Below are 14,689 nucleotides of genomic sequence, written 5' to 3'. Positions count from 1 at the left end.
AACTTCATAGTATTGTCCTCAGGCTGAAAGAGCCAAAGATACCTCTGCCATCTCCATTCAATAGTAAGATAACAGCTATTTTAAACATATATACTTTCCAATTACACATAATGCTTCTAGGAGAAATGCAGCCACTAGACAGGATTGCCTCACATTTCCTGCATTCCCCGAATTTTTTTTTTCTTGAGAACAAGTCTTTTCCCAGAACCACATCTCATAATGAATTACATTAATGCATAAACTGCAAAAGAGGTTCCTCATCACCGCCCTTAGCTTGGTATACAATGAAAATCCTGTTAAACCGCTTTGAACTCTTCCCTCCACAAATAAAATATGCTTATTTTAATTCTTCAAAGCTGACAAAAGACAATAAGGTCACGTTTTTATTTAGCTGAATCACAAGCAGATAGCGCTTGTTTGGGTGCAATCATAACTAAGCTTCAGTCTCTATTTCTACCACAGTCACTATAAAAACATCCTTGCACCTTTTAAGAACATGGTAAACATTCCTAATATAATAGAGTTTTATTTGATAACACTATCTACTGTCATGCTTGACATACAGACCTAACAAAGTCTTCCCTCGCTTGGACTAATAATCCTCTTAGCACTAAGGGAACTGCTCAATTAACATTTGCAAGTACAGTTATACATTACATACATAAGGACTGCAGCCACCACTGACTAAAAAAACCTGCCTCTCAGATCAGGGCCTATCCAAAATTTATGAGATTTCTGAGGCATTTCAGTATTAAGTCCTGGTCCAGAGCTCACTGAAGTAAGAAAGATCTTCTTGTTGACTCTTAATGGCCTTGACTCAGATCTAGACTGCAACTTTGCTTATTCACGTCTTCCATGGTGCTGTAAAAAACCACACCTTTATTTCCTTCCCCAACCATATTATTGTCCTTTTTTGCTGAGGCTGAGATTGTTTTTATGCTATTTCGTTAGCTACACAGAGAGAGTGCATATGCTACTCTCTGTGGTGATTTAGGAGACCACTGAGGTCTTGATTTTGTAAATACCTTATTGGGGTAGCCCCACTGAACCCTGTATGTACTCAGTTAAAAGACCTACTTGCCTGGAGGATGGAAACTTGCAGCAGTACCCATCAGGTCTTTTACATAAACACTAGCATATAAAAATATTTTTCTTTTTAATATTTTCAAACACTTATCTAAACAATGTTTATTTATAATGAAGAATAGCTAAATGTTTCTCATTTTGAAAAGACCATGCAGAATTGTGAACCTGAGAAAGGAGCAGGATTTCTCAGTCCACAAGTTTAAAGCTTTATTGTGAGTTTTTGTGAATTAAGGGAAAAATCATACTGTAAACATACTTGAAAGCATTTTATCTTGCTTCTAAAGGTGTATTTGAAAGTTTTTTCACATCTGAATTGAAATAGGATAATAATCAGAAAACGTAATCTCCCAAGGGCTGACAAGAAAACAGAAAATAAAGCCAATGTAACCAGTACAATCCCATCTGTATGCTGCTCTTTTGTTCTGGGCAACTTCAATTCACATCCAGTCTGACAACAGATGAGAGGCAGACGTAGGACCAAAACAACCACATTAAATTATAGCCACGCTATTATTTTACTGAATAATTATTAGAGATAACTGCATTCAGCACTTGAGGAAAGGCCATACAGACCACTCTCAAAGCAAGTACCGTTGCCAGCTGGGATGAGACCGAGCTCTGCTGGCACCTTCTAGATGTTGGCCCCAGACTAGTTCACCTTGTAGCCTTGGCCCTGGCTCAAAGTCCCTCACCTTCTTGGCAAAGCCTGTTGCTGAGGGATGAGTGCAGACAGTGACCAGCCTCACCAGACCTCACTCTTCTCAGCATGCTACACCCCCTTGGCAGAGTAATAACCCTGCCTGTCTCTGAATGCAGCTTCAAAGGCAGCCCAGCCATATATTCAATAGCTGGACCCCATCATACTGCACAAACCCAGTGAAACACCACCAATTTCTGTAGCAACGTCACAACAAGCTTTTAGACACTTTCTCAGTCTGCCACCGGTCAGCCGAAAGTTAACCTTTTCTACAAAATATGACTCAGACAGAAAATGCTCGGGGCCATGATACTAGGGCAGCAGCTGTCCTCCCCTGCAAGACTCACTTTCCTTTTAATGACTTTCCAAATATTTTTTCCATCCAGGAGAAACAAGAAGAATGCCAGATAGGTATCTTCCACTTGGGCAAGACCATACTGGACTGGCTCCACACCAAACCACAGTCAGAGACATGAACGGAAGATAAGATTCTCAAAGAAAATTAAAACACACTGTTAGGGCGTAATACAGGAACAAACACATCTAGGAGTCATGAGGATATAAACAGTCCAGACAACTTAATGAAGTTTGTAGTTGACTAGTAAAAAAAATTACTGGCACGGAGTCTTATTTAGAAACGAAGAGAGTAATGCCTTGATTAATCCCAAGGAGGTAGTAAAGTTACAAACACCTGTAATACATGTCAGATATATATCTTCTACTGTAGTCTAAATAGCAGAACTTTCAGGGACAGAAATATCCCAAATACTCTTCAACAATTTCCGCTGTTGCTGAAGCTAGCAACATTTCCATTAAGAGCAGATGTTGTCCATCAGTCTTACAATGAATTATTTGGGCACTCGGACACTTTCGCAGATCCTTGCAACAGGCAGCTGTACTTATTTAAAGTGCACAATATTCTGCACAGCATTTTCCATTGTGTCACAGAGTAGCTACTACACCATTTTCGTCTGTGTTTTCGCAGCCTCTTCTGCTTTTGTGGTTGTGTGGGTGGACAGGCATGGGCAGTAGATGTGAGTCGCAGCGAGGAACCCATATGCATGTGAGCACGGGCAGAGGAAGTCGCTATGCATGCATGCTCGACTAAGACCCTTCCAACTGTGATTCCAGGAAAACCTTGCATGGCCCCAGGTGGAAAAACAGGTGTTCGGATGGTAAAATTAGCGTGAATAGGGAAACTGGACACTCTTACTGCATATTCTCTCACACTTTATGCCAGCAAATTAAAATCTGACTGAAAATCTCTGTATAGCATGCAGAGAACAAAGCAAGAGATAAACATCTACAGAATTTCGAGTAGCCTCAGTGACATGTGTTCTGTTGCCAATGTATCCCTGTGGTTTTCATTCCCACTGCTTTCTTTTCTAACCTCCTATGCTCATGGGTGGAAGTTCTCATAAAGGGAATGGTCAAGGGAAAGATACAGCATTTTAAGAAAATGTCATCTTACCTTTCTTGTGGACTCCTGCTGGCCCCATGCACGCATGCGTACATATGTGCATTTCCCTTGACATAGTCCTGGTATTCTGAAAGCAGAGCACAATGTGGATTGCATCTGCTGCGAAGATATATGAGCAACATGCAGGAGAACTGGGATTCCTTCCCTCCCCTAAAATATAATTGACGCACAACCTGGTCCATTTGAAAAGCAAAAATAAATAAAACTAAAAAAACCCAACACTTTCTCTAGAGCAGTCTTATGAGCTGTAAGGGCAATGCTCCTTTTGACCAAGGATGCTAATGTTATACCCTGAGTGGGGGTGAAAACAGCCAGGGCAAAAAAATAACCCCAACCTTTCCCTTAGTTTATAGGCAAATTGCCTTGCAAACTTCTCCCAGGAACTCCTCAACCATCTGTTGTCTTCTATCCCACAGCCAAAATACACTAAATTCTAGCAACAGATCTTAAACAAAAACACAAGGACTCTTCAGGGAGATGTGCAACAGCACAAACCCCTAGCTGTCCTACTTTCGGAAATGAAGTAGAACTGACAGGAATAAGGGAAACGACCACTGCTGAGAGGAGAGGTGTCAGTCCCTAAAACAGTCACTCAGAGAAGGTCCAAACATCACTTAGCAGCTTTTTTCTCCTAAGAAAACTCCCAAGGTTTTGAGAGGGAGGACGGATGAGGGACACAGCTGCACACACATCAGCAGTCCTTGACTTCGGCACTCACTGTGTGCCAAACACACACGCACATACAAACATGCACACGGGTGGAAAGAGGAATGCACATTTCTGCACCCCAGCTGAGGTATAGCAGGAGCAGTCAGTATGTTCATCCTATTTGTTGCAGAAGGGCAGACTTAGATCCTGCTAATATAAATGTACTTAAAGAGGAGAATAAAAGGGATCACAACTCCGCATTCACACTAGGGAGAAACAACTCTTAACAACTGCTGTAGAAAACTAAGCCTGTAATCTCCTAAATATTCGGAACAGGATCTTAAATCATCTGGTGCAAGTTGTCTCTCAGCAACCCCAGACCTCAAAGGCTGAATGACTGCACAACGCTTTCAATAATGAAAGAAATACTTGTCTTTACAAAGGCAGTATTTTCTTGTTTCTACTTAGAGCTAACATTAACTGTTATGAACTAGCACACTTAAAAAAAAACTTCCCTGTACAGCCAAGAATATTTCAAATGTATGTACTTAAGACCCTTTTAAAAAATTATCTACTGGTCAAGAGAGCAAATTATTTGTATTTTTTTGATAATAAAACTGGGAACCACCACAAATACAACTGTAGCAGGATTTTTTTTCTGAGGCATAGTACAAATGTAAAGATGATGGAGGAAGGCATCAACTCTAGCCCATCGTTCTTTTCTTCTCACAAGATCAGTTCCTACAAAGTTTAACTTGGAGCTTAGTTTTGGTTTATTTATGCGAGTCTTCTGGTCTTAAAAATGGGTTTACCAGGGTTTTGTATGTCTGCCTGCCTGCCTTTCTGTTCTTCTTTTTACATTTTCCACTGAACATTTTGGGAAGATCCAGCCTGTTAACATCAGTGCAACAAAGGCAGCATTTTCAATGTCCTGCTAAGAAGAGACAGAAGTGTTCATAGGCTTAAAATTCATCTGATATGGAGCAGAGGTAAAGGACCTGATTCTGCACCTTTAAAGCCCATCAGTCTTTTTATTCATTGTACTGACTTTGAATTTGGTTTCTATTCCACCATTAGCTACAATGCTGTACAGGTGAAGAACAGTAGGTCGTGTCAATAATTCATCAAACTGCAGAAGAGCAAGAAACGTAATGAAAGGTCAATGTTCACAAGCAACAGAAACATACTTCAGAGCAATGCTGTGGCACAAAGGCTATCAAATGGCTGGCTAAGGGAGAGTAGAGAGGATGCAGCCAGTCTAATAAGGCTCTTCACTCCAGCACAGAAATGAGAAGGGACACCGAAGACTGGAAGCGAATCCAGGCCACCACCAAGGGAGAGTGAGGCAGAAGTTGTAAAGAGTAAGAATGGTGAGCTCTGGGAATGAACCACCCACTAACATCAAATGCCATGTGGATCTGCTTCTCTTGGGGGTTGCAAGTTAAACCTGAAGGTCTTTCTGGAGGCAATGCTCTAGCCAAGCATTTGCTGGAGAGCTCAGGGCCCTTTGACTCTGGTGGCTTACAGAAGTCAAAATAGCAGGTTCCACGGTCCTTTTGGCCTCTACGAAGTCACCATGTCAAATACAGATCCCTAACAAGGCAGGGGATGAGTGGGGTACCCGTGGGGGCAAATATGCCAGAGTCCCCTAGCTGCTGTTGCCTCTGCTACTGCCTTTGGGATCAGAACAACAGTGTCTGAAGGGAGCCTGGGTGGAGGTGGCAGGGAAGTATGTCAGCCTTGGAGGCCAGCCAGCTTTCTTATCATGCTGGTGCAGCATACTCAGAAAGCAAATTCAGGGGGTTTTCTTTGTTCTTTGCAGCAAAGGGAGTCTTGTGGCTGAAACCAACTGCCCCAGGAGCTGTGGTTATGTCAGGTCCCAGACGTGCTGATGCCTGGGGAAGCTGAAGGGCTGGAGCCAGATGGCAGAGCAGGGGGGACTGTAGCCAGCACTCTCCTGAAGAGGGTCCCTTCAACTGTCACAAAGTCAGGGATCAACGTTTGCTTTGCAGTGCTGGCCGTGCAGCATGACCACCCAAGTGCTAGTACGTCGGCTCTTTGCCTCTTACTACTGGCGAGCTTGTACCCCACGTTCCTGCGTTGCCCAAAACAGTGGAGTCCCAGTCTCCTCTGGAATCAGGCCAGGTACAGATCGTGACCAGGTATGGACAGAGTCCCCAGGCTCAGAGCTGCTCATACCTGGAAGTGGCCGTGGTGGCCCCCTGAGGGCTCAGGTTGGCTCCGAGAGCCTTTGGAGAGTGTAGCCCCCTCAGAAGTCCGTGCACTTGCTCCCTTGCCTGTCCCTGCCCAGTGCGTGGCCCTGGGTACCGGAGCAACTGCCCCCCTACAGTTTGGGCAAATGAGAAAGTTACTCTGGGGAAAGCTGGCATATGAACTTGTGGTACACCAGCTGCTTGGCAAGAATCGCCTGCGAGTGCGTTGTCATGGGGCAAAGCCCATCTTTTCACTGCTTTCTGGAGGATTTCAGGGAAGTAGCATGAGAACGGGCAGCGTCCACAGAGCAGCTGACACCCTGACGGTTCACATCCTGCTTTACCCCAGGAAAAATTACTTCTGTGTCATTACAGACAAAAACTCATCTTAAATATCATCAAATTATGGCAGATCATGACTTCTTTTAATAGAAAAGAGCAGAGTCTTCAAAATTTCTCATTCAGAAGTTAAAGTCAGGATGAATTATCTCTGACATGTGTCTAGACAAAGATCACATTATTGCTTTGACCCATCACGGGAGCACTTGCCAGCTCTCTGTGACGTAGATCTTCTTTTCCAAATCTCTCTCTTTTTTATTCTTTCTTTCTCTCTCATTTTTTTCCTACTAAACCTCCACTACTAAGAAATATATCAGATGACCTCAAAGGGAAAAATAAAGTTGCCATCAATAAGCTGAAAACAAAACTGAGAAATAAAAAGTCACTTCTCTCAATCCGAGCTGTAACTGGTATAGCAGTGTACATTGCTCCACCAAAGCTTGCCTACATTACATCATGCCAACATCAGTGACGGGAAAAGGACAGAGAGACCATATTGCAATATTAGCTAGAGACAAGTGCAAGAAAAAAAGAAGTAAAGCGGTCAGGAGAGCTAGAATTAAAACATTACAAAATATTGCACATAAGCAAACAATGATGCAAGAAAGTTCAGCACTGGGGGCCAAAGTAAGACGCTGGAGAGCTGATCATCAGTTGATGAGCCTTGCAGTATTGCTTCTTGTTTACTTTCTGGGGCAAGCCCTGCCCTGGTGTGAACAGGAGAGGACTGCACAACCACGGCTGCATTTCATGGCGTGACAGCACACGCAAAACCAAACAGTATGCACAGGCAGATCCCCACCTGTACTCATCGGAAGACTGACAGCTAATGACATGCCTCTAATTGGAACACTATTCAGTGTATTATACCAATTATGGAATCAGGCTTAATATCCTGACCGCTACATCTCCCAAAAGACTGGGCTTTTAGGGGAATTCAGCCAAACCACTCATCTGTGCTACAACCACATTTTCAAAAGCCCATATGCCACGCTACGCTGTATCTACACTTTGTATTGCAAGTGGTATCGGAGGGAATTTTTTGAGTCATTTAAGGGCCAGAACAGCTTTTTACAATAAAATGGAACTACAGTTCTTATCAAATCTGCTCCTAGTAGTAGTACCATTTTTTATCAAATAATTCAATAAACAACACAAGACGTACAGATTTCAGTTCCTGTTCCTCACTACTTGGCACCCGTATCACATCCTGTTGTGTTACACGGTTTCCAATTTGACTGTGCTGAGAAGAAATAAACCTTTTTCTAAATTTTCTAATTTCCAGTTCTAAAGACAACACTAAAATGTTATTTTAGGTATGTGATGGGCATTGTTTTGGTCTGGACACTAATGTAGCCAGGAATACAGTTGCGTTTTTCTTCAAGGAGGAATATTTTCATATGAGAGATTATTTTCCAAAATTTGCCAGATTCTTTAGTTCATGGCTATGGCTTATAGCAGGACAGATGCATGTTTGCTTTCTACTGTAGTATTAAGAATGTTGTTTATTATACCTGTTGTTCTTAAAATAGCTTTCTATATGGTCCATTTAGACTGTCAGTTTGGAACACTATATCAATTTCCAAACCCATGCTTAATATGTTTCATTATCTCAAATCAGAGCTCATTCACTTTAACAATGTAATGTTGACATAATCAAAAACATAAGCAAGTTACAATTAGATCTATAAAGTGACCAACAATATTTTTTCTTTTAATCTGCTTCTTAAAATTCTTGATGTCCAGTGAGATATAAAACCAAAATCTTTAATTTGTACAACAAATACCTGTACAGCATTTTATACTTACATCCTTAGAGTAAGTTTTAGTCTTGAGCCTCTACATAAGTATATTTGCCTTTGAAAATATCACCTCACCTGTTCAAGCTATTGCCAACATGACTCTTAAGCATTTTCTCTGAACATTTCATTAGCTCTCTTCCCAGAGAGATCATCTTCACGTGATCAGAAACAAAGAGAGATCTTAATTGTATGACATTGTATGAATCTAATCTTATTACAGTTTGGGAAGGCTGAGGTTTGAAATTAGTTTTGGTAGGTCCTATATACCTTAATGTTTTAGTTCTAACAAGAGATCAGTCACTTTATGCATCATGAACTCCCTCTTTGTGCTCTCTGTAGAGAATTTGCCAGTCATTGGGATCCAGGCTTAGCTGTGATGGATTTTTTTAATTGCTCAGAGGATTTCCAATGTGCTGTGATGGATTTTTTTAATTTCTCAGAGGCTGTCCAATGTGCTGTGTGTTACGTGGGATAAGAAATGGCATGCTGAAGAAGCTGTCCTGGAAACCAAGGTCTTCCTTCTGGAGAAGGAAAACTTCAGCTGGATGGTCTCAGACAAACCTTCTCCTTCTCTTCCTTAGCTAAAGGCATCTACATCTGACTTTATTCTGAGTTTGTTCTTCAGCTGTGTCCACTCTCTTATCATTCTTATGGTTAATGTATTAAACCTGGGCAAAAGAAAATAATCCTTCTCCAGAAGACATTTCACACTCCAAAACCTGTGAACTCCATTTCCACAATAGTTTATTTGATGCATTATCTGGTGTTCTTAACAAAGGAGCTTTTGCCACTTGCAATCAGAGCAAAGCGTTTCTGGCAGAAATGAAACTGAGTGAAGGAGCAGAGGGCAATTCAGAACAGCAAGAGTACACTTTTGCTTGGGATCACTCAAAACACCGGAGATCCACACAAGACAATGTAGGAGAGGCTGAAGAGACATTTTCAGCAATTACATACTGTTCTCAATACTTTTTTTTCAACACACCCACACGCACAGTGAGCAGGTAAAAGTATTGCCAAGTTATTCCCTTGCTTTTATTAAAACAACAGGAAATCAACTGTCTCACTATGCACGACTAATAAAGAACTGTGAATACCAGTGCTCCTTTCTAACAACGTAACTAAATATATCACAGTCCTCTCCTTCTCTAGGTATAAATAAATGGGTTGTCATTGCTGCTGTGGACACAGAGCATGTCTTGCCCGAAACTGGTATTTTACAGTGCTACAAGTGTCCTCTTTTGCATGGGGCAGTCTTGAAACTTGGGTGTTAAAAGTGATCTTTTGGGGCAATTCCCTGAGTGCTGAGTGCGACAACAAAATGCGAGACAGAGAGCATAGAGAGCAAACAGACAGACTATTGTTTTCTTTTAATTTACTTCTGCCAAGTGTCTTTCTTGGCGGTTCTTTTCCATAGCATCTGGCCAAGATCACCACCTCAAAGGGTCTTCTCAGAATCATGAAACATTTTATTTGGAATCACATCTTTTCCCTAATTTCATCACCAGCCTGTTCTCAGCAGTCAGCATTGCTGTTTTAGTCCAGATATCTCCACTAGTCAAGGAAACTATTTGCTTTTGTGCAAACTGTCCTCCCCTCATCCTCTATTTTTAAGATGCAATGTCTCTCTTCCACTTGCAACTTCTGCTAGCTTCTCTTCAGACAGAGAAAAAGTGTTGGAAAAGTGTTGTAAAATCATTCACGCCTCATACCTTCTTTTGTTCTTTACCCATACATAAAATTGCACAAGTGGCCGGAGCTACTGTGATTTTTCTCTTGACCTTTTTCTCAGCTGCAAGTCATACTTTACTAGCTTTAGTGTCATACACTGAAATCTCCACAGTGCAAAAGCCAGAGATTTGTGGAGACCATTCCATAAGGATTTGGTATATTTCAAATGTCATAGCACCATCATACATTTACCGATGTATTACCATCATACATTTACCGAAGAACAAGAGGGCCACACGATCCCTATTCCATTTGAGTATGATTTTGCTCGTCTGGCATCAGTATGCTTAATATGGACTGCTCTTCTACAGCAGCAGTGATCTGCTGCTTGAAGCATTACTTAATGATTACCAAGAAGAAAGGAGGATTATGATCCTTAGAACAGCGTTCAGTCCATTTTGTAAGGGTATTTTTGATTGCTCCTCCACTTTACATTATTTGGATTATGCCTTTTGCCTCCTTTTTCTAATATCAGACTATCTTACTTGCTCTATGACTCCTTTTAGTCTTTCTATTAATTTCTGCTCCTTCTTCTGCTATATTTTCTGTGCAGGTGAGGTATCATTGGCAAACAAATTGCTTTGCGGTTGTTTGGTTAGGTGTTAGTTTAGGTGTTTAGTGCACCAGCCAAACATGATGGAGAACCCACACTGTAGTACTTTCACTTGATTGCTTTATGTTGAAGATCGATGATCAGCATTTACTTTTTTTCCTCCACTGCAATCTCATTTGCAGGTATTTTCCACCCTTTTAATTACACTCTGATATGTGATGCATCAGAGTGCTTCTCTGCTTTTGACCCTTTTCCTGGCAATCATCTCATGTACTAGTAGTGCTGCAGTCATGGAGAGTGTGATTAGATTTTTGGTAGAGAACCTGTGCACTAAAAACGTTATTAGGAAATACATGCTAGCTAATTTTTGCATAGTCTTCACCATTTACATTTTTAACATGATGATTTTAAAGCTTTCTATCCCAAAATTTATTTGCTGAAAACATATATTCCATGGTCCTGTAGATTCTGACATTTCTATTGTACCTGAATTTAGCACTGATTTCTCCCCTTATAGTGAATGAATACTGTCAAGCTAATGCCAGTGAAGCTGTCGCTGGGTGCTACCTATTGTTTCTGGCTTAAGATGAAGACCAATAGGCTTGAGGTCAGCTGTTGGTTTTCCAAATACTTCTTCTGGTCCTGTGAAAATAGCTGCAGGTCTGTGAAAATTCTGGGGTAAGCCCCCCAAACCTAGCATATATAATATCATTTCAAGGTTTTTATAGTTAAAGTTATTCTCCAGTTGCATGCAGTGCATAAGCTGGATCGTTTTGATCATCTAGGCAATGTACCTGTTTAAAACATGGTACATGAAAGTTTGAGTAGTCCCTACTCTAGGTACTCCTGTTTAATGTGTTTTCTTTAACTGTGTCTCCGTTGTTTGATGCAAACTTATTTGTCTCTTAAGTTTGGATGTTATCTTACTGCCTCCTGATTTGTCTTGGCATGTTTGTGCATGAAGGGGAGAAGGTCAGTGCAGGGAACCGACCGGTGATCATACCTCTCTTTTGGTTTTGTTACCGTGTCACTGTGCCTGCTGCTAATGACACAGGCATCTGCTTTCCAAATGGGTGACATGGTCTAGCCACCTTAAAAACTTTTCAGCATTCATTATCCTCTGCTACTAATTTTATGTGCATTTCTTTCGTGGCTGTCCTACTCCAAAAACGGTCCAAGTCCTCCACATCACATACAGTCGTGTCACCCATTTTTCAGTTGTCCCCAAAGGTGTTAAATTTGTGTGAAATTTTCTTTTCTTCTACATATGTAGAGAGAGGTATGTGTCTGTTTCACAAAGTCTAGTCAGTCTCTCTGGATTCTCAGTAATTGCATTAACGAGCTTGGCACTGAAGATGTGTGTTTTGCAGATACGCCTGTTCTCTTTGTCTGATACCCATTTGAAAATAATCAGCTCCCTAGCTCTCTGGTGTGTAGATCACTCCTCTGTCTCACAGCCTGGAAAAATTAGAATATTGGTTTCCTCCTCTTTTTTTTCCCAATTCTTCCCAATGTTTCTAGTTTCAAAGTCCATAAGCAACATATTTGCCACGCACAAGCCACAGGAGGTAGTTTCTTCTTCTGACAGCCTTAAATGCCTTAATTTAATTACATCAAGTGGTGCAGACACACATAAGAGAGGACAAATTAACTGTCAACAGTGAGGGTTTTTTACAAATACTCTACTTTAGGAGCTCAGCTGTCTCTGCCTCTCTCTCACACTGAGACACACAAGCACACATGCACACAGGAGGAGGGACCAAATGGATCGTCTTTGTGCCACTTCTATGTCTCAAACGGAGAGTGCAGCAGCTACCTAAGACTGCACCTATGTGCTACAACTGGAATGGGTTTTGCACTTTAACATCAAACATCTCGATTTTCTGAAGCTGAGATCCATCTTTCCTGTCATAAGCATTGCAATTTTAGAAGCCCAATCAGACAGCTTGGCATGTGATTTGCCTTGTGACTATCCTATATTGTAGCTTTTTTAACAAAAGAAAGCAAATAAATATACATTTTTGCATTACTAAAACTGGACCTTAGGAAATGAAGACAACTGCTAATAAAAAGTCATCGTATTCTTTGATAAAAAGGAAGTCTTATCATAACTTTCAGAGCCATGTGGAAGCAGCAGTAGTAACTTTGAACCGCATCTTAGTAGTAGCTTTGATAATACTTTGAAGTTGGCCCTTCTTTGCAGTGGAGGTTGCACCAGATAACCTTCAGAGGTGCTTTCCTGCCCAATTTTTTCTATAAGCATATGGTAGTAGGGATGAGGAGCTACATCTTTGATGAAAACTTTTCGCATAGGCTTTTCAAACATCCTTGGCTGTTGTCATTTATCTTATCTTTGGTGTAATACTTGTAGGAAAAAGATCACGTAACTGAGGTCTGTATTTTGACCCTAGGCCAAATACCTCGACTTATTGCTAGTAAGCAACATATTAACAAATCTGTATCTAAAAGAATAAAAACATATTGCTGTTCAGTGTAAACAGAAGGAACCACATCAGCTGCAATGATCCTCCACTGCAGCTGCTTCTCCTTTTTTTGTTGTTTGGAAAGAAATGGGGGAGCACTCCCCATCTTATATCTAATGGCAGTGATTTAGCAGTGAAAGCCTGCTTTTATTAACTGCAGGGTTGTTCAGTGTGTGCCGTAGGAATGCAGTCACTGGCAGAAGAATATCCTTATATTTCAAGCCCTCTGGGGAATTCTGCAGGTAGGGGCAACCACCTAAGGCTGAGCCTTAATGAAACACCATTTGGAAGGGAAATAGAAGACAAAGTTGCCTTATAGATTAAAAACTCATCAGGCATTTCAGGCAACACAGATTCCAAAGCCTGGTGCAGCCAGAGAAGAGGTTTGCACCTGACCTTTCCAAATCCCAAAGAGTCTCCTGGCTATGGAGACACATTCGTCTTTCTTCCTTATTCTGAAATTCCTTTCCACCAAAACTGGTATGCATGCATAGTAATAGGCTGTTCTTATTCATCGTGCATGAAAAGAGCATGATAGAAACCATTGCAAAGAACATCAGAAGAGTGCATCCAAACTATGCATTTTAGAAAGAACATATTTATATCCAGAACTCTAAAAAGTCACCTATAAAGTTAAGCCACAAGCATTTAAAGTCAGGAAGCTTTTAGCCACGAAGAACTGATTCCATGTGCATCCCTGTTCACCAAATGTCTGTTATTAAAACAGGACACAAATATTTGTTATTAAAATATCAAAAGAGTAGTTCCCAAACTAGGATATTCCATCAGGCAATATTCCAGCGAGAGACGTGAATTGGCTGCTGCCAATATGTTCTGATTCAACCGTAATTCCATAGGACTGTTTATCTTCCTTTAAATTTAATGTAAATTTCTATCTACCCTCCCACACCGATCACCGACTTGCAGCGTACCAGCGATACATGAAGAGGCTGAAGTAATGTCAGCTTTAAGACTCGAAAGTGAGAACCCCCCTTCTTGCTGCTGGCTGGCAGTGGAAACAGCACCGAGACCTGCAGGTCTTGCACAACTCTGGAGTTTCTTGTTCATCATGGACAAAGTACTTGGCATTCCCAGGGTGACTCAGAACCAAGACCAAGCAAAATATTGATGTGGCAATCTTTTTTAACGGCTGTCACTGTGGCGTTTGTTCGCAGCGTGGCAGTGACAGCTTTGTGGTGTGTGTCACAAATATTCATGTTGGTGAAGGAGTCCCAGCTGGGTTGATGTGCCTGACAATAAACAAGCCAAACACAACATCTGATGTGGAGCCAGAAAGAAAACTGCTGGTGAACGTGAACCACAGCTTTCAAATAGCCGACTACTGCTCCAACACCCCTTATCAACACGTTTCTGTCAGAACTTTTATCTTCTACATCTTCAGGTGCGGTCACGCATCGTATCAAATCACATTTAGGGTTATTTACTATTTATGCAATCGTGAACCTAACGTCTTCTGAAATGTATTTGGAAACACAACTCAGCAAGAGACCCCCTGGCTCCCTGGCAGGCTTTGCAAAGACCCGTGCCCGCAGCCGGACTCCGGTACCTTGCCCACTCCCTCGCACAGGCCGAGCGGGGCCGTGGGACCGGTCTCCACCACCTCGCAGGGCCAACAAGACGCTGCTATCACAAAAGC

This window comes from Ciconia boyciana, chromosome 1 (genome assembly GCF_034638445.1).
Source record: "Ciconia boyciana chromosome 1, ASM3463844v1, whole genome shotgun sequence".
Lineage (NCBI taxonomy): Eukaryota > Metazoa > Chordata > Aves > Ciconiiformes > Ciconiidae > Ciconia > Ciconia boyciana.
The sequence above is the reverse complement of the archived record's forward strand: the minus strand, read 5'-3'. Positions refer to the sequence as shown.